The sequence below is a fragment of the Scyliorhinus canicula genome, chromosome 15 (genome assembly GCF_902713615.1).
Source record: "Scyliorhinus canicula chromosome 15, sScyCan1.1, whole genome shotgun sequence".
In the NCBI taxonomy this organism is placed as follows: domain Eukaryota; kingdom Metazoa; phylum Chordata; class Chondrichthyes; order Carcharhiniformes; family Scyliorhinidae; genus Scyliorhinus; species Scyliorhinus canicula.
Genome location: NC_052160.1, coordinates 83,322,738 through 83,345,784, shown reverse-complemented (window position 1 = coordinate 83,345,784; position 23,047 = coordinate 83,322,738). Strand labels below are relative to the sequence as shown.

The 23,047-nt window shown below is 49.3% G+C and overlaps 1 long non-coding RNA gene across 1 annotated transcript; it reads left to right on the top strand.

Annotated features, from left to right (window-relative positions):
* Positions 1-594: 594 nt before the first annotated feature.
* Positions 595-21,830, top strand: LOC119978883. Its single transcript, XR_005463591.1, has 2 exons — positions 595-671; positions 20,680-21,830. It is a non-coding gene; the product is annotated as an uncharacterized LOC119978883 (long non-coding RNA).
* The last annotated feature ends 1,217 nt before the right edge of the window (positions 21,831-23,047 follow it).

Genomic DNA, 23,047 nt, shown 5'->3' with positions numbered 1-23,047 from the left:
CTGGTGCTGGGGAATTCTGGTACGGTCAGAAAGTCCAGGGTTTCTGCTGTTGTTTACCTTGTCGCCAGTATAAAAGCTCAGGATGCCCGAGAAGGTTAATCTAAAAGAGGTTTAATTCAACAACAAAAGTATCGACCGCAACGTGGCTTACAGCTCCAAGGTCCCACACAGGACAACCGTTCTGGCCAGTCCCAGTTCAGACTGGCTTTTATGAAGCGATTTTCACGAGCCCCAGCTCATGAGCCTCCGCTCACTAATTGGTGAGCTTGCATTCCATGAATCCCACGGGGAGATGAATTGGAGTGTCCCCGAGGATCTCGTGAGGATTATTACACCTAAACGGAACCAATGTCCACCTGAAAAACTCCTAAAAAAATCTTGTACAATAATATAATAATCTTATATAATTATATATTCATATAATTGTATCATAATAATACTTGTTTAAATAATCACTTTTCACTATGAGCAAAAGTTTAACATTTGTTAATATTTGTTGCCACACTACAGGAGTAAAGGGGGAGGGATGTTATGTATTGTAACCAATGTCTTTCTGCATAGTGTGTCACATGATTATGTGGACATATCATCAGAGGCACTTGGGAAATTTCCCTCCTTCGCCATCTTGGACTGTGAGTGAGGAACACCTCCGCAATGAACTCTGACTACTGGTGAGGTAACCTAGGGTGTGGCAACCAGATAATCGCCTGTCAATGCTTTAAGTAAACTCCCTAAAAACATTACAGAACTGAACATCCAGCATATGCAGTATTTATGGACAGACAAAAAGGAAAAGGCGGTGGAGTTGCATTGCTGGTTAAAGAGGAAATTACGCAAAAGTGAGGAAGGATATTATCTCCGATGATGTGGAATCTGTATGCGCAGAGCTGGGAAACACCAAGGGGCAAAAAACATTTGTGGGGGTTGTATATAGACCCCTAAACTGTAGAGGTGATTTTGGGAATGGCATTAAACAGAAAATTGGAGATGCATGCGATAAAGGAACATCTGTAATTATGGGTGATTTTAATCTGCATATAGATTGGGCAAATCAAATTAGTAACAGTACCTTAGAGTAGTATGTCCTGGAGTGTATGTGGGGTGGTTTTCTGCGTCAATATGTTGAGGAACCAACTAGAGACCAGGCCTTCCTAGACTGGGTATTGTGGGGAACATAAAATTTGACTGAAAAAGTACCTATAGGTACGTGAAGAGAAAAGGATTGGTGAAGACCCTTGTAGATGCCTTAGATGTAGATCCCTTGAAGTCAGAACCAGGGGAACTTATAACAGGGACAATTAAATAGCTGACCAACTAAATACATACTTTGGTTCTGTCTTCACAAAGGAGGACACAGGATTTAGTGAGAAGGAGGAACTGAAGGAGATCAGTATGAGTGGGGAAATGTTGTCGGGGGTATTGATGGGATTGAAAGCCAATAAATCACCAGGGCCTGATAATCTTCATCCCAGAGTACTTAAGAAAGTTGCCTTAGAAATAGTGGATGCATTGGTGGTCATCTTCCAAGATTCTCGAGACTCTGGAACAGTTCCTGCAGATTGGAGGGCAGCTAATATAACCCGATTTTTGAAAAAGGAAGGTAGCGAGAAAACAGGGAATTATAGACCAGTCAACCTGATGTCGGTAGTGGGAAAAATTCTAGAGACCACTATAAAAGATTTAATAGCAGAGCACTTAGAAAACAGATGCAGGATCAGACAGTCAGCATGGATTTATGAAAGGAAAACCATGGTTGACAAATCGACTGGAACTCTTCGAGGATGTAACGAGTAGAGTTGATAAGGGGTAGCCAGTGGATGTGGTATATTTGGACTTTCGACAAAGTCCCACATAAGAGATTAGTGTGTAAAATTAAAGGGCATGGGATTGTGTGTAGTGTATTGAGATGGAAAGAAAACTGGTTGGCATACTGGAAACAAAGAGCAGGAATACTCAAGTCTTTTTCCGATTGGCAGGCAGTGACTAATGGGGTACTGCAGTGATCAGTGATAGGACCCCAGCTATTCACAATACATATTCATGGTTTAAACTAGGGAACAAAATGTAATATCTCCAAATTTGTAGATGACACAAAGCTGAGTAGTCGGGTGAGCTGTGAGGAGGATGTGGAGATCCTTCAGTGTTATTTGGACAGGCTGAGCGAGTGGGCAAATGCATGGCAGATTCAGTAAAATGTGGATAAATGTGAGGTTATACACTTAGGTAGCTAAAACAGGAAGGTAGATTATTATCTGAATAGCTATAAATTGAAAGAGGGGAATGTGCAACAAGAGCTGGATGGTAGCTGAAACAAGAAGGCAGACTATTATCTGAATAATTATAAATTAAGAGATAGGAATGCGCAATGAGATCTGGGTGCCCTCATACACCAGTCACTGAAGGTAAGCATGCAGGTGCAGCAGGCTGCAAAGAAGGCAAATGGGGTGTTGTCCTTCATAGCTAGAGGATTTGAGTACAGGAGGGTGCTAGTGCATGAGTCGCAAAAAGTTGGTTTACAGGTGCAACAGGTGATTAAGAAGGCAAATAGAATTTTGTCCTTCATTGCTAGAGGGATGGAGTTTAAGACTAGGGAGGTTATGCTGCAATTGTATAAGGTGTTAGTGAGGCCACACCTGGAGTATTGTGTTCAGTTTTGGTCTCCATACCTGAGAAAGGACGTACTGGTGCTGGAGGGTGTGCAGAGGAGATTCACTGGGTTAATCCCAGAGCTGAAGGGGTTGGATTACGAGGAGAGGTTGAGTAGACTGGGACTGTACTCGTTGGAACTTAGAAGGATGAGGGGTGATCTTATAGAAACATATAAAATTATGAAGGGAATAGGGAGGATAGATGCGGGCAGGTTGTTTCCACTGGCGGGTGAAAGCAGAACTAGGGGGCATAGACTCAAAATAAGGGGAAGTAGATTTAGGACTGAGTTTAGGAGGAACTTCTTCACCCAAAGGGTTGTGAATCTATGGAATTCCTTGCCCAGTGAAGCAGTTGAGGCCCCTTCATTAAATGTTTTGAAGGTAAAGATAGATGGTTTTTTGAAGAATAAAGGGATTAAGGGTTATGGTGTTCGGGCCAGAAAGTGGAACTGAGTCCACAAAAGATCAGCCATGATCTCATTGAATGGCGGAGCAGGCCCAAGGGGTCAGATGGCCTATTCCTGCTCCTAGTTCTTATGTTCTTATGAGTAGGGATATCTTGCTGTAATTGTACAGGGCCTTGATTGCACCTCAAATATTATGCGCAGTTTTGGTCTCCTTTTCTGTGGAAGGATGTTCTTGCTATCGAGGGAGTGCAGTGAAGGTTTACCAGACTGATTCCTGGGATGGTGGGACTGACATATGAGGAGAGGTTGAGTCAGTTAGGATTGTATTTGCTGGAGTTCAGAAGAATTGGACCTCATAGAAACCCAAAAAATTCTAACAGGACTGGACAGGATAGATGTATGAAGGATATTCCCGATGGTGGGGAAGTCCACAACCAGGAGTCACTGTCTGAGGATAAGGGTAGACCTTTAAGGACTGAGGAGGAGGAGAAATCTCTTTACCTAAAGAGTGGCGAATCTGTGAAATTCACTGCCACAGGAAGTAGTTGAGGCCAAAACATTGTCAGCTGATTTCTCTGTTGGCTTGATCCCCGCTTCGCCGGCAGCGGACTCACGCCTGTGGATTTCCTGGCGGCATGGGAGTGCCCACAATGGGAAATCCCATTGGCAGCATACAGGGACGGACTATCCCACAGCCCGTGGGGGCGCGCTGCACCAGAAAACGGGTACTGTGGGATGGAGAATCCCGCCCTATATGTTTTCAAGAAATAAGAAGTCTGACAACACCAGGTTAAAGTCCAACAGGATTGTTTCGAATCATTTGGAGAACGCTTACCCGGAGATCAGAGGCTGAATGCCCTTGACTGCTGAAGTGTTCCCCGACTGGAAGGGAACATTCCTGCCTGGCGATTGTTGCGCGAAGTCCGTTCATCCGTTGTCGCAGCGTCTGCATGATCTCGCCAAAGTACCACGCTTCAGGACATCCTTTCCTGCAGCGTATGAGGTAGACAACGTTGGCCGAGTTGCCAATTATGTACCATGTACCTGGTGGGTGGTGTTGTCACGTTTAATGGTGGTACCCATGTCGATGATCTGGCACGTCTTGCAGAGATTGCCATGGCAGGGTCGTGTGGTGTCGTGGTCTCTGTTCTGAAAGCTGGGTAGTTTGCTGTAAACAATGGTCTATTTGAGGTTGTGTGGTTGTTTGAAGGCAAGTAGGGGGGTGTGGGGATGACCTTGGCAAGATGTTTGCCTTTATCGATGACGTGTTGAAGGCTGTGAAGAAGATGTCGTAGTTTCTCCGCTCCGGGAATGTACTGAACGATGAAGGGTACTCTGTCGGTTGTGTCCCGTGTTTGTCTTCTGAGGAGGTCAGTATGGTTTTTTGCTGTGGGGCGTTGGAACTGTCGATCGATGAGTCGAGCGCCATATCCCGTTCACACGACGGCATCTTTCAGCGTCTGTAGATGTCTGTTACACTCCTTCTCGTCTGAGCAGTTCCTGTGTATGCAGAGAGCTTGGCCACGGGGGGTGGCTTCTTTAATGTGTTTAGGTAGGAAGCTGGAGAAGTGGGGCATCGTGAGGTATCCGTGGACTTACGGTAAAGCAAAGTGCTGAGGTGACCATCCTTGATGTAGATGAGTGTGTCCAAGAATGCAACCGGTTCTGGAGAGTAGTCCATGGTGAGTCTGATAGTGGGATGGAACTTATTGATGTCATCGTTTCAGTGATTCTTTGCCGTGGGTTCAAAGGAAAAAAAGTCATTGATGTATCTGGTGTATAACGTCGGTTGAAGGTCGTGTGTGGTGAGGAGGTCTTGTTCAAACTTGTGCATAAAGATGTTGGCATATTGAGGTGCGGACTTGGTCCCCACGGTTGTTCCGTGTGCCTGGATGAAGAACTTGTTGTCGAAAGGTGAATTGCCGTTGTGATCCAGAATGAAGCGGATAAGTTGCAGAATTGCGTTTGGAGATTGGCAGTTGTCGGTATTGAGTACTGAGGCTGTTGCAGCAATGCCGTCGTCATGGGGGATGCTGGTGTAGAGTGCCGAGACGTCCATTGTGACGAGGAATGTTCCTGGTCCATGGGTGCCAAGGTTCTGTAAGAAGTCCGTCTTATCGTGACTGAAGGTGGGTGTTCCTTGTACGATGGGTTTCAAGATGCCCTCGATTTAGCCAGAGAGGTTCTCACACAGGGTTCCATTGCCTGAAACGATAGGACGGCCTGGTGTATTTTCAGGAGGCAGTAGAGATCTCCAACGTGGGGAGTACGTGGGATGAGAGCAGGTAGGGTGCTCTGAAGGTCTGGATCCAAGGTCTTGATCAGTCTGTTGAGTTGGCGGGTGTGTTCCTTGGTCGGATCCGCGGGTAACTGTCTGTAGTGTTCCTGGTTGTTGAGCTGTCGGTATACTTCTTTACAATAATCTGTTCTGTTCAGTATGACAGTGGCCCCTCCTTTGTCTGCTGGTTTGATGACGATGTTGGGGTTGGTCTTGAGAGCGCGGATGGCGTTGCGTTGTGCTTGGCTGACGTTCGGGGCTGTCTTGTGAATGCGGCTGATGAATCTGGCATTGACACGACTTCTGACGGCTTCAGCATACATGTCGAGTCTCGGGCAGCGACCTTCCGGAGGGGTCTAATTCGACTCTTTCTTCTTCGGTTGCCGCACCGCAGATCTCTCTGCCTGCAGTTCCAGTTTATTGGTTGTCTCATTGGCTTCACTGTCGGCCTCTTGGTGTCTGTGGAAGAACTCCCAAACCTTATTCGCCTGAGTGTGAGAGGTGCGACAGCAGAGTCTCTCAGCATAGTCTGTGTTGTAGGTTGACTTGAGTGATTGTGTGATCTGTAGCCCTTTCGGGATCTTGTCTGCTTTCTTGCTTCTTTGTAGAAACTTAATGTCAGTATCTATATGCGCGATCTTCTTGGAGATCCTCTCCACTTTGAGCCGGCAGTTTGTGGTGTCGATGGTAGCCATGATGTGGAGATGCCGGCGTTGGACTGGGGTGAGCACAGTAAGAAGTCTTACAACACCAGGTTAAAGTCCAACAGGTTTGTTTCGAATCACTAGCTTTCGGAGCACTGCTCCTTCCTCAGGTGAATGAAGAGGTGGGTTCCAGAAACATATATATAGACAAGGTCAAAGATGCAAGACGATACTTTGAATGCGGGTCTTTGCAGGTAATTAAGTCTTTACCGGTCCAGACGGAGCAACTGGAGAGAGGGATAATCACAGGTTAAAGAGGTGTGAATTATCTCAAGCCAGGACAGTTGGTCGGATTTTGCAAGCCTTGGCCAGATGGTGGGGGGTGGATGTAATGCGACATGAATCAAGGTCCCGGTTGAGGCTGTACTCATGTTTGCGGAACTTGGCTATAAGTTTCCGCTTGGCGATTCTGCGTTGTCACGCGTCCTGAAGGCCGCGCCTTGGAGAACGCTTACTTTATAAAGGAAGAGTTGCATGGTCCTGATTCTGAAGATGGGAACTTTCTGGGGTACTGGGGTATGGCTACAGCTATGGCCCAGCAACCATTGTGGGTCCGGGGTCGGTGGGGGGGGGAGTGGCACTGATCACACTATCCACCATCCAACCCCTTCACCCCACTCCCGCCCTGAACCACGTCGTCCAGGCCAACCAGGGCTGCCAGCATTTCCGTTGTGAGACAGGTCCACTGATCACCAATAATTTGCCTCAATTGGCCCTGTCACCGTCCAATGGGCTATCGATCCATTCCCAGGTGCCATCTTTTAAAATGACTTGGGGTTTGGAGGGTGATTGTGCCAGTGCCCATTCACCTTCAATTTGGACCCTGAACCCTTAATAATCCAGATCCAGCAGAGGGCAGCAGAGCAGAGCTACTGATCAGCTGTTCTGGGGGAATTTGCATACGTGCAGTGCGGTCAGCCTAAGTTGAAGGGGAACCGGCGAAGGAGACCCAAGGAGTTTGAGTGAAGACAGGCATCCAGCAGAGGGCAGCAGAGCAGAGCTACTGATCAGCTGTTCTGGGGGAATTTGCATACGTGCAGTGCTGTCAGCCTAAGTTGAAGGGGAACCGGCGAAGGAGACCCAAGGAGTTTGAGTGAAGACAGGCATCCAGCAGAGGGCAGCAGAGCAGAGCTACTGATCAGCTGTTCTGGGGGAATTTGCATACGTGCAGTGCTGTCAGCCTAAGTTGAAGGGGAACCGGCGAAGGAGACCCAAGGAGTTTGAGTGAAGACAGGCATCCAGCAGAGGGCAGCAGAGCAGAGCTACTGATCAGCTGTTCTGGGGGAATTTGCATACGTGCAGTGCTGTCAGCCTAAGTTGAAGGGGAACCGGCGAAGGAGACCCAAGGAGTTTGAGTGAAGACAGGCATCCAGCAGAGGGCAGCAGAGCAGAGCTACTGATCAGCTGTTCTGGGGGAATTTGCATACGTGCAGTGCTGTCAGCCTAAGTTGAAGGGGAACCGGCGAAGGAGACCCAAGGAGTTTGAGTGAAGACAGGCATCCAGCAGAGGGCAGCAGAGCAGAGCTACTGATCAGCTGTTCTGGGGGAATTTGCATACGTGCAGTGCGGTCAGCCTAAGTTGAAGGGGAACCGGCGAAGGAGACCCAAGGAGTTTGAGTGAAGACAGGCATCCAGCAGAGGGCAGCAGAGCAGAGCTACTGATCAGCTGTTCTGGGGGAATTTGCATACGTGCAGTGCGGTCAGCCTAAGTTGAAGGTGGTTTGTGGAGGGGCTGTTGGCAAGTGACAGTTAAACCCGAAACACTTCGTGAGTGTTTCCCACCCTACCTCCTCCTCTAACCAACCCCCCCACCCCACGGCGGTTGGGAAGCGGGAGCAGGGGCCTGTCGTGAAGGTGAGTGAGTGCCTTTAAATTTGCTTAACTTTCAGCGGGAGCAGGGTTTGAGGTAATATCAGGTAAGCTCTTCCTTTCTTTTTCTTTTTCTTGTTTTTTTTAAATCTAGAGGTGATGTCAGGGAAGGCAGTACAATGCTCCTCCTGCAGAATGTTTGAGGTGAGGGACGCCGTCAGTGTCCCTGCTGATTTCATCTGTGGGAAGTGCACCCAACTCCAGCTCCTCAAAAACCGTGTTAGGGACCTGGAGCTTGAGCTGGATGAACTTCGGATAATCCGGGAGGCAGAGGGGGTCATAGATAGGAGCTTCAGGGAAGTAGTTACACCAAAGACTGGAGATAGATGGGTAACTGTAAGAGGGACGGGGAAGAAGCAGTCAGTGCAGGGACCCCCTGCGGTCGTTCCCCTGAGTAACAAGTATACCGTTTTGGATACTTGTGGGGGGGGACGACTTACCAGGGGTAAGCCATGGGGTACGGGCCTCTGGGACGGAGTCTGTCCCTGTTGCTCAGAAGGGAAGGGGGGAAAGGAGTAGAACATTAGTAATTGGGGACTCAATAGTCAGGGGCACAGATAGGAGATTTTGTGGGAGCGAGAGAGACTCACGTTTGGTATGTTGCCTCCCAGGTGCAAGGGTAAGTGATGTCTCGGATCGTGTTTTCCGGGTCCTTAAGGGGGAGGGGGAGCAGCCCCAAGTCGTAGTCCACATTGGCACTAACGACATAGGTAGGAAAGGGGACAAGGATGTCAGGCAGGCCTTTAGGGAGCTAGGATGGAAGCTCAGAGCGAGAACAAACAGAGTTGTTATCTCTGGGTTGTTGCCCGTGCCACGTGATAGTGAGATGAGGAATAGGGAGAGAGAGCAATTAAACACGTGGCTACAGGGATGGTGCAGGCGGGAGGGATTCAGATTTCTGGATAACTGGGGCTCTTTCTGGGGAAGGTGGGACCTCTATAGACAGGATGGTCTACATCTGAACCTGAGGGGCACCAATATCCTGGGGGGGAGATTTGTTAGTGCTCTTTGGGGGGGTTTAAACTAATTCAGCAGGGGCATGGGAACCTGGATTGTAGTTTTGGGGTACGGGAGATTGAGAGTATGGAGGTCAGGAGCACAGATTTGACTTCGCAGGAGGGTGCCAGTGTTCAGGTAGGTGGTTTGAAGTGTGTCTACTTCAATGCCAGGAGTATACGAAATAAGGTAGGGGAACTGGCAGCATGGGTTGGTACCTGGGACTTCGACGTTGTGGCCATTTCAGAGACATGGATAGAGCAGGGACAGGAATGGTTGTTGCAGGTTCCGGGGTTTAGGTGTTTTAGTAAGCTCAGAGAAGGGGGCAAAAGGTGTGGCGCTGCTAGTCAAGGACAGTATTACGGTGGCGGAAAGGATGCTAGATGGGGACTCTTCTTCTGAGGTAGTATGGGCTGAGGTTAGAAACAGTAAAGGAGAGGTCACCCTGTTGGGAGTTTTCTATAGGCCACCTAATAGTTCTAGGGATGTAGAGGAAAGGATGGCGAAGATGATTCTGGCAAAGAGCGAAAGTAACAGGGTAGTTGTTATGGGAGACTTTAACTTTCCAAATATTGACTGGAAAAGATATAGTTCGAGTACATTAGATGGGTCGTTCTTTGTACAATGTGTGCAGGAGGGTTTCCTGACACAATATGTTGACAGGCCAACAAGAGGCGAGGCCACATTGGATTTGGTTTTGGGTAATGAACCAGGCCAGGTGTTAGATCTGGAGGTAGGTGAGCACTTTGGAAACAGTGACCACAATTCGGTGACCTTTACGTTAGTGATGGAAAGGGATAAGTATACCCCGCAGGGCAAGAGTTATAGCTGGGGGAAGGGCAATTATGATGCCATTAGACATGACTTAGGATGTGTTGGTTGGAGAAGTAGGCTGCAAGGGTTGGGCACATTGGATATGTGGAGCTTGTTCAAGGAACAGCTATTGCATGTTCTTGATAAGTACGTACCAGTCAGGCAGGGAGGAAGGGGTCGAGCGAGGGAACCGTGGTTTACCAAAGAAGTGGAATCTCTTGTTAAGAGGAAGAAGGAGGCCTATGTGAAGATGAGGCATGAAGTTTCAGTTGGGGCGCTTGATAGTTACAAGGAAGCGAGGAAGGATCTAAAGAGAGAGCTGAGACGAGCAAGGAGGGGACATGAGAAGTCTTTGGCAGGTAGGATCAAGGAAAACCCAAAAGCTTTCTATAGGTATGTCAGGAATAAAAGAATGACTAGGGTAAGAGTAGGGCCAGTCAAGGACAGTGGTGGGAAGTTGTGTGTGGAGGCTGAGGAGATAAGCGAGATACTAAATGAATACTTTTCGTCAGTATTCACTCAAGAAAAAGATAATATTGTGGAGGAGAATGCTGAGACCCAGGCTATTAGAATAGATGGCATTGAGGTGCGTAGGGAAGAAGTGTTGGCAATTCTGGACAAGGTGAAAATAGATAAGTCCCCGGGGCCGGATGGGATTTATCCTAGGATTCTCTGGGAAGCCAGGGAAGAGATTGCTGAGCCTTTGGCTTTGATTTTTAGGTCATTATTGGCTACAGGAATAGTGCTAGAGGACTGGAGGATAGCAAATGTGGTCCCTTTGTTCAAGAAGGGGAGTAGAGATAACCCCGGTAACTATAGGCCGGTGAGCCTAACGTCTGTGGTGGGTAAGATCTTGGAGAGGATTATAAAAGATACGATTTATAATCATCTAGATAGGAATAATATGATTAGGGATAGTCAGCATGGTTTTGTGAAGGGTAGGTCATGCCTCACAAACCTTATCGAGTTCTTTGAGAAGGTGACTGAACAGGTAGACGAGGGTAGAGCAGTTGATGTGGTGTATATGGATTTCAGTAAAGCGTTTGATAAGGTTCCCCACGGTCGGCTATTGCAGAAAATACGGAGGCTGGGGATTGAGGGTGATTTAGAGATGTGGATCAGAAATTGGCTAGTTGAAAGAAGACAGAGAGTGGTAGTTGATGGGAAATGTTCAGAATGGAGTTCAGTTACGAGTGGCGTACCACAAGGATCTGTTCTGGGGCCGTTGCTGTTTGTCATTTTTATAAATGACCTAGAGGAGGGCGCAGAAGGATGGGTGAGTAAATTTGCAGACGACACTCAAGTCGGTGGAGTTGTAGACAGTGCGGAAGGATGTTGCAGGTTACAGAGGGACATAGATAAGCTGCAGAGCTGGGCTGAGAGGTGGCAAATGGAGTTTAATGTGGAGAAGTGTGAGGTGATTCACTTTGGAAAGAATAACAGGAATGCGGAATATTTGGCTTATGGTAAAATTCTTGGTAGTGTGGATGAGCAGAGGGATCTCGGTGTCCATGTACATAGATCCCTGAAAGTTGCCACCCAGGTTGATAGGGTTGTGAAGAAGGCCTATGGTGTGTTGGCCTTTATTGGTAGAGGGATTGAGTTTCGGAGCCATGAGGTCATGTTGCAGTTGTACAAAACTCTAGTACGGCCGCATTTGGAGTATTGCGTACAGTTCTGGTCGCCTCATTATAGGAAGGACGTGGAAGCTTTGGAACGGGTGCAGAGGAGATTTACCAGGATGTTGCCTGGTATGGAGGGAAAATCTTATGAGGAAAGGCTGATGGACTTGAGGTTGTTTTCGTTAGAGAGAAGAAGGTTAAGAGGTGACTTAATAGAGGCATACAAAATGATCAGAGGGTTAGATAGGGTGGACAGCGAGAGCCTTCTCCCGCGGATGGAGGTGGCTAGAACGAGGGGACATAGCCTTAAATTGAGGGGTAATAGATATAGGACAGAGGTCAGAGGTGGGTTTTTTACGCAAAGAGTGGTGAGGCCGTGGAATGCCCTACCTGCAACAGTAGTGAACTCGCCAACATTGAGGGCATTTAAAAATTTATTGGATAAGCATATGGATGATAAGGGCATAGTGTAGGTTAGATGGCCTTTAGTTTTTTTTTCCATGTCGGTGCAACATCGAGGGCCGAAGGGCCTGTACTGCGCTGTATCGTTCTATGTTCTATGTTCTATGTTCTAATCCAGTCCATTGACTCTCCCTCTCTCCACAGATGCTACCAGACCAGCTGAGTATTGCACCATTTTGAAACGTTGAATGTATTTTTAAATGGTGTGAGATAGAGGAATATTTCCGTTGTGTGGGATCTGGGTGTTAATGTTGGAATCATACTGCGATGGACTGCATGCTTCACGCTTGCTATTCAGAGCAACTGTCAGCAACAGGGAAATGATTCAGGATTTATTGTAAAGAGCACAGACATTGGCTCATACTTGTATGTTGTGGGGCGGGGGTAGACAGGAAGAGTCTGTGCCATTAGTCTTTGAAAAGAAAAACCTGCATTAAGGAAAAGTCTAACTCCATATCCATCCTCTCCTCAACACGTAAACAATGGAATTCACATTGGGTGTTGTATATAACAAGCAACTATTATGATCCTGGACTAGGCCCAACATTGGCTAGAATATTGGACAGAAACTCCAATCTTTTAATTGAATTTTGTAACATATGATTCAGTGTAACATATAAAAATCCTAAGGAGTGACGTGATCGATGATTCTCCCTGCTCAGGAATCTAGAACATGTGGGCCATAATCTCAGAATAAGAGATTGGCCATTTAGAACTGAGATGAGTAGAAATGTCTTCATTCATGGGGTTGTGAACCGTAATAACTTCAAGAATTGGCTCCACCAGTTAACTTAAGAACAGCATTTTATTTCAGGTATAAATTATTTACAAAGTACTTTAAAGTGGCCTTTCCATATTCAGTTCTAGAATCATGGGATCCCTACAATGCAGAAGGAGCTATTCAGCTCATCGAGTCTGCACCGACATGTCGAAAGAGCACCCTACCTAGGCCCACTCTCCCACCCTATCCCCGCAACACCACCATTGTTTACGTGTTGAGGAGAGGATGAATATTGAGTTAGACTGTGGGCGCGAAGGGGCAATTTAGCATGGCCAATCCACCTAACCTGCACATCCTTGGACTGTGGGAAGAAACCAGAGCACCCGGAGGAAACCCACGCAGACACGGGAAGAACGTGCAAACTCCACACAGACACCCAAGGCTGGAATCAAACCCGGCTCCCTGGTGCTGTGAGGAAGCAGTGCTAACCACTGTGACACCGTGCCATCACCTAGGGTCTGAAAACATCCCAGCGAATTACCAACTCCAGTCCCTGATTGGATTAGTGGGTCACATGACCCATCCCTCAGAGAACCTTTCTTAAACGGGCTAGCTATGACATTAACCTTTGAAATTCTCTCCCCAGAAGATTGAATCATTCATTGAGTATATTTTGTGGGCAGCACGGTAGCATGGTGGTTTGCATAAATGCTTCACAGCTCCAGGGTCCCAGGTTCGGTTCCCGGCTGGGTCACTGTCTGTGCGGAGTCTGGATTTTGAGAGTGGAAATGCAGTGCACACAGGGAGGACTCTTTGGCTGCTTTTAACCAAGAGACAATGGTAAATATATAAATAGTCAATTTAAGCATTTCAATCACCACGTTTTTTTTTTAAAACATGGGGTAGCCGATCTTTGGCCATAATTCTGATGCAATGTGTAAATTTCAGGATGTTTAGAAGCACGGAACTGTACAAAGGAAGGTTTGATTCCCGGCTTGGGTCGCTCGGTCACGTTCTCCCCGTGTGTGCGTGGGTTTCCTCCGGGTGATCCCATTTCCTCCCACTGTCCAAAGATGTGCAGGTTAGGTGGATTAGCCATGCTAAATTGCCCTTAGTGTCCAAAAAAAAGGTGGGGTGGGGTTACTGCGTTGCGGGGATAGAATGATGGTGTGGGCTTGGGTAGGGTGCTCTTTCCAAGGGCTGGTGCAGACTCGATGGGCCGAATGGCCTCCTTCTGCACTGTAAATTCTATGATTCGGCCCATTGAGTCTGTGTCAGCTCTTTCAAGGAGTAATCCAGTTAGACTCTGCCCCATACTGTTTCCCCAATCCCATCAAGTATTTATCCAATTGCCTTTTGAAGGTTCTGACTGAATCTATAACCAGAACCCTATCAGGCAGTCAATTGCACATCCTAACCTCTAGCCATGTGTAAATATAGAAAATAGGTGCAGGTGTAGGCCGTTCGGCCCTTAGAGCCTTCACCACTATTCAATATGATCATGGCTGATCATGCAAATTTAGCAAATTTAGTATCCCACTCCTGCTTTCTCTCCATAACCCTTTGATCTCTTTAGCCGCAAGGACCATGTCCAGCTCCCTCTTGAATATATCCAACAAACTGGCCCAACAGCTGTCTGTGGTAGAGAAATACACAAGGTTACATCTCTCTATGAGAAGTTCTTCCTTATCTCAGTCCTGAATGGCTCACCCCTTATTCTTAGGCTGTGACCCCTAGTTCTGGACACCCCCAACATCGGGAACATTTTTCCTGCATCTAGCCTGTCCAGTTCCATCAGGATTTTATATGTTTCTATGAGATCCCCTCTCGTTCTTCTAAACTCCAGTGAATACAACCCCAGTCGATCCAGCCTTTCTTCATATGTCAGTCCTGCCATCCCGGGAATTAGTCTGGTGAACCTTCGCTGGACACCCTCAATGTCCTTCCTCAAACTAGGAGACCAAAACTGCGCACAATACTCAATATGTGGCCTCACCAAGACCCTGTATAAAAGAGTGGGAACCAGCCTAATGAGCCCCTGCTGTCCTGTACCTGTGGTAGTCACCACTGTTTGTATAATACATGTATTAGAGGTAATACGGTAAGTCTCCTGTACTACAGGTACAGGGGTAGGTCCCTCCCTACTGGTTCTGCCCAGTAGGCAGAGTATAAATGTGTGTTCTCACCGAGCTGCTACCATTAGGGGCCTCACGGTAGCATGGTGGTTAGCATCAATGCTTCACAGCTCCAGGGTCCCAGGTTCGATTGCCGGCTGGGTCACTGTCTGTGTGGAGTCTGCCCGTGCTCCCTGTGTGTGCGTGGGTTTCCTCCGGGTGCTCCGGTTTCCTCCCACAGTCCAAAGATGTGCGGGTTAGGTGGATTGGCCATTCTAAATTGCCCGTAGTGTAAGGTTAATGGGGGGATTGTTGGGATACGGGTTACGTGGGTTTAAGTAGGGTGATCATTGCTCGGCACAACATCGAGGGCCGAAGGGCCTGTTCTGTGCTGTACTGTTCTATGTTCTATGTTCTATTTCTACAAGCAGCTGCAGGAGGCAACACATCTCTGCTTAATAAAGCCTCGATTACCCTCTGCTCTCGTCTCGTCGTAATTGATAGTGCATCAATTTGTTAAACAGAGATATTACAGCGATGGAACTACGCACCAAGCCAGATCGCCTGCAGCTGCACCCTCAAGCAGACAACGCCACGTCGGCCTTCGACCACTGGCTGGCTTGCTTCGAAAGCTACCTCAGATCAGCGACTGAACAGCCCTCGGACGCACAGAAGCTTCAGATCCTGTACTTGTGGGTGAGCTCCGAGATTTTTCCCCTTATCTGGGACGCGCCCACTTACCCTGAAGCTACAGAGCTTCTGAAAAGACACAATATCCGGCCAGTCAACAAACTCTACACCAGGCACCTCCTATCCACGAGGCAGCAACTCCCCGGTGAGTCATTAGACGATTTCTGGCATGCCCTGCTCATCCTGACAAGGAACTGCGATCGCCAGGCAGATTCGGCCGTGGAACATACAGAACTCTTAATCAGGGATGCTTTCATTACGGGCATGGAGTCGGCGTACATCCGCCAGCGCCTATTAGAAGAGGGTACACTCGACCTCGCGGCGACCGGGCAACTCGTGAACTCACTAACGGTAGCCTCCCGCAACGTACAGTCGTCGCCCCCGACCGTACAGCGCCCTCATGGACATCGTGGGCCCCACCAGTGGCCGCCCCTAGCCAACCCCAAGCCTGCGCCGCGCGGCAGCCAGCCAACCCCGGGGGGCCCAAGTGCTATTTCTGCGGGCAGATATAGCACCCCCGACAATGCTGCCCGGCGCGGAGCGCAACCTGCAAGGCCTGCGGAAAGAAGGGACATTTCTCTGCCGTGTGCCAGGCCCGGTCGATCGCCGCTGTACATAGGCCCAGTGTTCATGCACCCCCCACGTGTGACCCGTGGGCGCCGCCATCTTCCTCCCAGCAGACCATGCGGCCTGTGGGCGCCGCCATCTTTAACGATGCCCACGATGTGCCCCCCATGGGCGCCACCATCTTCGGCACCATTTTGGACGGCGCCTCAGGACCCCTGCTCGTCGGGGACTTCACCGGGCCTTTCATCACCTTCCATCTCCTCCGACCAGCACGGGGCCTACCAACACCAACCGCAACTCACCTCCATCACGCTCGACCAGTCCCGGCCGCACAACCTCGCAACTGCGACGATGACGGTGACAGTCGATGTGCACAAGACTTCCTGGCTTCTTGACTCCGGAAGCACGGAAAGCTTCATCCGCCCATCCACGGTAAGGCGCTGCTCCCTCGCGGTACACCCCATTACCCAGAGAATCTCCCTGGCCTCCGGATCCCATTCCGTGGAAATCCAGGGGTACTGCAGCGTCACCCTCACCGTCCAGGGCGTAGAGTTCAACAACTTCCGACTCTACGTCCTCCCCAACCTCTGCGCTGCCCTGTTACTCGGCCTGGAATTCCAGTGCAACCTCCAAAGCCTAACTCTAAAATTCGGCGGACCTCTGCCACCCCTCACCATCTGCGGCCTCACGACCTTTAAGGTCGACCCACCTTCCCAGTTTGCAAACTTCACCCCGGATTGCAAACCCGTCGCCACCAGGAGCAGATGGTACAGTGCCCAGGACAGGACCTTCATCAGGTCAGAGGTCCAGCGGCTTCTGCAGGAAGGCATTATTGAGGCCAGCAACATCCCCTAGAGAGCCCAAGTGGTAATGGTAAAGACTGGGGAGAAACAGAGGATGGTCATTGACTGCAGTCAGACCATCAATCGGTACATGCAGCTCGAGACGTACCTCCTCCCACGCATATCTGATATGGCCAATCACTTTGCACAGTATCGGGTCTTTTCGACAGTGGACCTGAAATCTGCCTACCACCAGCTCCCCACCCGCAAGGCGGTCCGCCCATACACTGCGTTCGAAGCAGACGGCCGCCTTTACCACTTCCTTAGGGTCCCCTTCGGCGTCACTAACGGGGTCTCGGTCTTCCAACGGGAGATGGACCGAATGGTTGACCGGTACGGACTGCGGGCCACATTCCCGTACCTGGATAACGTCACCATCTGCGGCCATGACCAGCAGGACCACGACGCTAACCTTTTCAAATTTCTCCAAACCGCCAAACTCCTGAACCTCAGGTGTAACAAGGAGAGGTTCGTGTTCAGCACCAACCGCTCAGCCATCCTCGGCTATGTTGTGCAAAATGGAGTTCTAGGGCCCGACCCCAACCGCATGCGCCCCCTCATGGAACTCCCACTCCCCCACTGCCCCAAGGCCCTGAAACGATGCCTGGGGTTTTTCTCGTATTAGGCCCAGTGGGTCCCGAACTATGCGGACAAGACCCGCCCACTCATCCACTCCACAGTTTTCCCCCTGACAACTGAGGCCCGCGAGGCCTTCAACCGCATCAAGGCCGATATCGCCAAGGCCACAATGCACGCATCGACGAGACCCTCCCTTTTCAGGTCGAAAGCGATGCATTGGACGTCGCTTTGGCCGATACCCTCAACCAGGCATGCAGACCCATGGCATTCTTTTCCCTCACCCTCCATGGCTCCAAAATTTGGCACTCCTCTGTCGAAAAGGAGGCCCAAGCCATAGTAGAAGCTGTGCGGCACTGGAGGCATTACCTGGCTGGCAGGAGATTCACTCTCCTCACTGACCAACGGTCGGTTGCCTTCATGTTTAATAACACGCAGAGGGGCAAGATCAAAAATGATAAAATCATAAGGTGGAGGATCGAACTCTCCACCTGCAATTACGAGATTTTGTATCGCCCCAGGAAGCTCAACGAGCCACCCGATGCACTATCCCAAGGTACATGTGCCAGCGCACAAGTGGACTGACTCTGGGCCCTACATGATAGCCTCTGTCACCCAGGGGTCACCTGGTTCTTTCACTTCATTAAGGCCCGCAACCTGCCCTACTCCATTTTGGAGGTCATGCCTATCACCAGTGACTGCGCTGAATGCAAGCCGCTCTTCTACCGGCCACACCGAGCGAACCTGGTGAAGGCCTCCCGTCCCTTTGAACACCTCAGCGTGGATTTCAAAGGGCCCCTCCCCTCCACCGACCGAAACACGTACTTCCTGAACGTGGTCAATGAATACTCCAGATTCCCTTTCGCCATCCCATGCCCCATTATGACGTCTGCCATGGGCATCAAAGCACTCGACACCATCTTCGCCCTGTTCGGTTTCCACACTTACGCCCACAGCGACCGGGGATCCTCCTTTATGAGCGATGAGCTGCGTCAGTTCCTGCTCAGCAGGGGAATTGCCTCGAGCAGGACGACCAGCTACAAACCCCGGGGAAACGGGCAGGTGGAGAGGGAGAACGGGCGGTCTGGAAGGCCGTCCGACTGGCCCTGCGGTCTAAAAATCTCCCGGTCTCCCGCTGGTAGGAGGTCCTCCCCGACGCGCTCCACTCCATCTGATCGCTACTTTGCACTGCAACTAATGAAACCCCCCCCCCATGAACATCTCTTTGCCTTTCCTGGGAAGTCCACCTCCGGGGTTTCGCTCCCAACATGGCTGGCAGCTGTGGGACCCGTCCTCCTCTCAAACACGTGCGACTCCACAAGGCGGACCCTTTGGTCGCGAGGGTACAGCTGTTGCATGCAAACCCGCAGTACGCCTACGTGGCGTACCCCGACGGCCGCCAGGACACAGTCTCCCTCAGGGACCTGGCACCAGCTGGATCCCCACCCACGACCCCACACGACTCCCCCCCCCCGCTTCCGCCCCCGATTGCCTCGGCGCCACCCACCATCCCCCCAGCGCACCTCATTACAGCCCCTGCCCCTGGACAATCCGTCCTCCCACTGGTTCCACCCGGGGATGAAGACGAGGACAACCTGCTCCTGGAGTCACAGGCGACCAAGCCGGCGCCTGCATCACCACCGGGACTGCGGCGCTCTCAGCGGAGGATCAAGGCACCCGACCGGCTAAACTTGTGAATTTTTCAAAATACTGCAAACTTTAAATTCTCGCTTACTTGTAAATAGTTTTTTTCCACCACCCCTGCTGGACTCTTTTTAACAGGGGTGAATTTGGTAGTGAATTTAGAGGTAATACGGTACGGCTCCTGTACTACAGGTACAGGGGTAGATCCCTGCCTGCTGGATCCTCCCAGTAGGCAGAGTATAAATGTGTGTGCTCACCGAGCTGCAGCCATTTCAGCAGCAGCTGCAGGAGGCAACACATCTCTGCTTAATAAAGCCTCGATTACTCTCTACTCTCGTCTCGTCATAATTGATAGTGCATCAGTACCTTTCTCTGATTCCTAATACCCTTTGGCCATCAGGGGATGGCCAAAAATATGGCCCACCCATCCCATCCCAAGGACAAATCCATATAAAACTCCCATCTCAGTATACCTTGGTTTGCACCTTTTTGCTGAATATTGATTGGCAGTTCCATGACTATTGGGATCTTTACCAAAATTATTTTACTAGAAAGCCATGGGAAGCGTGGAGATTTTAACCATATTTATTTGGTGTTGCGCAGATTCTGAGCGCACACACACACATACCTGGTGCAGACTTAGCTGAGGCTCAGTGTGACTTCAACACATAAAGCATTTCATACCTTAGATGTGCTGTCTACCTCCTTTAGCAAGAAGTTTAATTATTTCTCTGTGGCTCTGGTCACACTCTGTATGGGACATGAGGCATTGAAGGTGGCAGGACAAGTTGAGAAGGTCTTTTAAAAGGCATTAAGATCCTTAATGTTAAAAATAGAGGAATAAAGTGGAAAGATTCAGACAAACTTTTATAAAATGAGAAGGGCACTGTGTCCAATTCTGGGCATCACACTTCAGGAAGGAGGTTAGGGCCTTGGAGAGAATTCCAAGGAGATTTGCCAGGGAATTTCAAATGGAAGACTTTCGTTACCCAGGAGGACTAGAGAGGTTAGGATTGTTCATCTTCGAGCAGAGCAGGTGAAGAGATAATGTAATGACGTGTTCAAGATTAAAGAGTAAATAATGAGAATCTGTTTTGACTGACAGGAGTCTCAGTAATCAGCAGACACAGATTGAAGGTAAACCGAGAGACAGATGAGGTGAATGATTTTTATGCAGTGAGGTGTTGATATCAGTGCTGTGCTGCCCAAAAGAGCAGTGGGAGAAGATTCAATAGGAACTTTCAAAAGAAAATTGGCTGAATACATGGAAAATAAATATTTGCAGGCCAAGGGGTCAAGAAGGGGAGTGGGACTCTTCGGTTAACTCTCTCAGAAAGCAGATTATGCTGTGTTATAAGAGTGGTTAGCACTGCTGCCTCACAGTGCCAGGGACCCAGGTTTAATTCCAGCCTTGGGTCACTGTCTGTGTGGAGTCTGCACGTTCTCCCCTATGTCTGCGTGGGTTTTCTCCAGGTGCTCCGGTTTCCTCCCACAGTTCAAAGATGTGCAGGTTAGGTGGATTGGCCATGCTAAACTGCCGTTAGTGTCCAAAGATGTGCAGGTCGAGGGGGTTAATGGGGAGTGAGCCTGGGTAGAGTGCTCTTTTGGAGGGTTGGTGCAGACTCGATGGACCGAATGGCCTCCTTCCACACTGTAGAGATTCTATGATTCTATGAAATTTGGATTTCACATTTTTCATGGCATATACCTTCCTGTCTCCCTGCAGGTGACCACTGACACACAGACGGTGCTACCACATCCATGATGGCTCCATGGATGTTCCCGTTCCTATTGGTTTGGTTAACAGTTGGATTCACCAGAGTGAGCAACGCTGTAACGTTCACATACTCGGGAGGCGTCTGCACCTCCACCTGCATTAAAGAGGAACTGGACTTCTACTGGTGTTACAAGCGGGGAGGCGATCTCTCGGTCTGGGATTACTGCTCCCCCATATCGCAGGTGGACTACATGGGCAGTTACTGTTCCAATGACTGTGTTGAAGGCTTTCTCTATGGTCATTGGTGTAACTTAGAGAAGGGTGGCTGGTCCTTCTGTAGCATTGTGATTGGATGTTGAAACGTTCTGACACCAAGCAGAGGACGAAAGTCTGAGTGACCCAACGCAAGACCCCACTTCCACAAAACCTCCAGCCACTTGCTGCCATTTGCTTTGCTGTTTGTTCATTGATTAGTTCTTGTTGTTGATCTGTGATCCTTGTTGAGGGTTGAAGACCCACACATGATCTTTCAGTGAGGGGACCTCTTATTGTTTGCTGCCCAATGTTTGCAGCAGTTTTAGCGAATCTTTGAGTTGCTTGGCAGAGCGGGCAAGGTAGTTGATATTCCCATGCGGTGGGTTGGTGATGTTATCACCTTGTGTCTAACACAAAATCCAGGCTCCAGTGCAGTACTGAGGGAATGCTGCACTGTCAGAGATGTTGGGCGGGATCCTCTGTCTCGCTGCACCTGTTTTCCGGTGTGGCGCGTCCCCACAGGCAGCGGGATTCTCCGTCCTGGCAGACAGCCACTTGGGTTTCCCATTTTGGGCACCCCCACGCCATTGGGGAAATCTGTGGATGTGAGTGCATTGCCAGTGAAACAGAGGATCCCGCTGGCGGAGAATAGAGCCCGTCATCTTTTGGATGTTAACAGAAAAATATGTAAAATGAAATATGTAAATGAAAAATGTATGTGTTAAATGAAAAATATCTCTTGGCGATGATTTTGAAGAAAATCAGTGTCTTGGCCAATGTTTATCCTCAGCCAACTCCGCTCAAACCGATTATCTGGTCATTTATCCTATTGTTATTCAGGACATTTGTGCAAATTGGTTGCTGCATTTTCCCTACATTACAACAGTGACCACACTTTAAAAACATATTTGCTGTGAAGCGCCATTTTTTGTTCTTAAAAACATATACAATCATACAGTATTTACAGTAAAGAAACATTTGTCCCATCTCCATGTTGGTGCTGATGTTCCTCCTGTATCCCCTCCCATCCTACTTCCTCTCTCTGCATCAACATCTCCCTCTCTTCCTCTCTCCCTCCTGTGTTTATTGAACTTCCCTTAAGTCTATCACCACTGTTCACCTCAACCACTCCCTGTGGGAGCGAGTTCCACATTCTCCCTGCTCTCTGGGTAAAGAGGTTTTCTTCTGAATTCCCGATTGGATTTCTGAGCGATTGTCGCATATTGGTGGCCGCTTGCTCTGGACCTCCTGCAAGTGGAAAGATCTTCTCTATGTCTACCCCAACATTCTCACAATCTTAATCTCTTCCAGCAGGTCACCACCTGCTCGAGGAGATCTCCCCAGCCTGATCAAATTTTCCGAATGGGTAGGACATCTCCATTAACATCGGAGAGAGCCTCAGATAGCAGGATTGTGACCAAAGCGGGTGGGCCACAGGGGTGCCGATGTCAAGCTTCCAGTTCCATGGTCCTGATCGTCCCTCGGCTGGATAGCTTTGGCAGGGGGGAATGGGGGGGGGGGGGGGGGGGGGGGGGGGGAGGCAGCTGGAACTAGCATATCTGAACTGCCAACTCCAATACCCTCACTGGCCAATATGCTCCCCAAGAAGTTTGTGATTGATTCTTTTGAGGGGAGGGGAGGCAAAGAAATCTGGAGGGGACAGGAAGGTTTATGAACAGCTCAGTGTTGAATCATAGCATCATAGAATTATGCAGGTCATTCTGCCCATCATGTCTGTGCTAGCTCATTGAAAGAGCTACCCTATAGGTCCACTCCCCTGCTCCTTCCTCAGAACCATGCGCATCCTTCCTTTCGAAGTATTAATCCAATTCTGGTTTGCAATCAGCTTCCAAGGCCCTTTCAGACAGCAGGTCACCCTGTAAGAAATGATTTCCTCATGTCGCGACGTGTTCTTCTGCTCACCCTCACTCTGGGCTCTCTGGTTGCTGACCCCTTTGATAGTAGAAATAATGCCTCCTTATTGACTCTCCCGAAACCCTGATTTTGAAGAGATCTATGAAACCTCTCATTGAGATTCTGGTACAGGGGAACACCAGCCTCGATGGAATGTGAACGTAGCAACAACAACACCTTGCATTTACGTAGCACCGGCAACATAAGA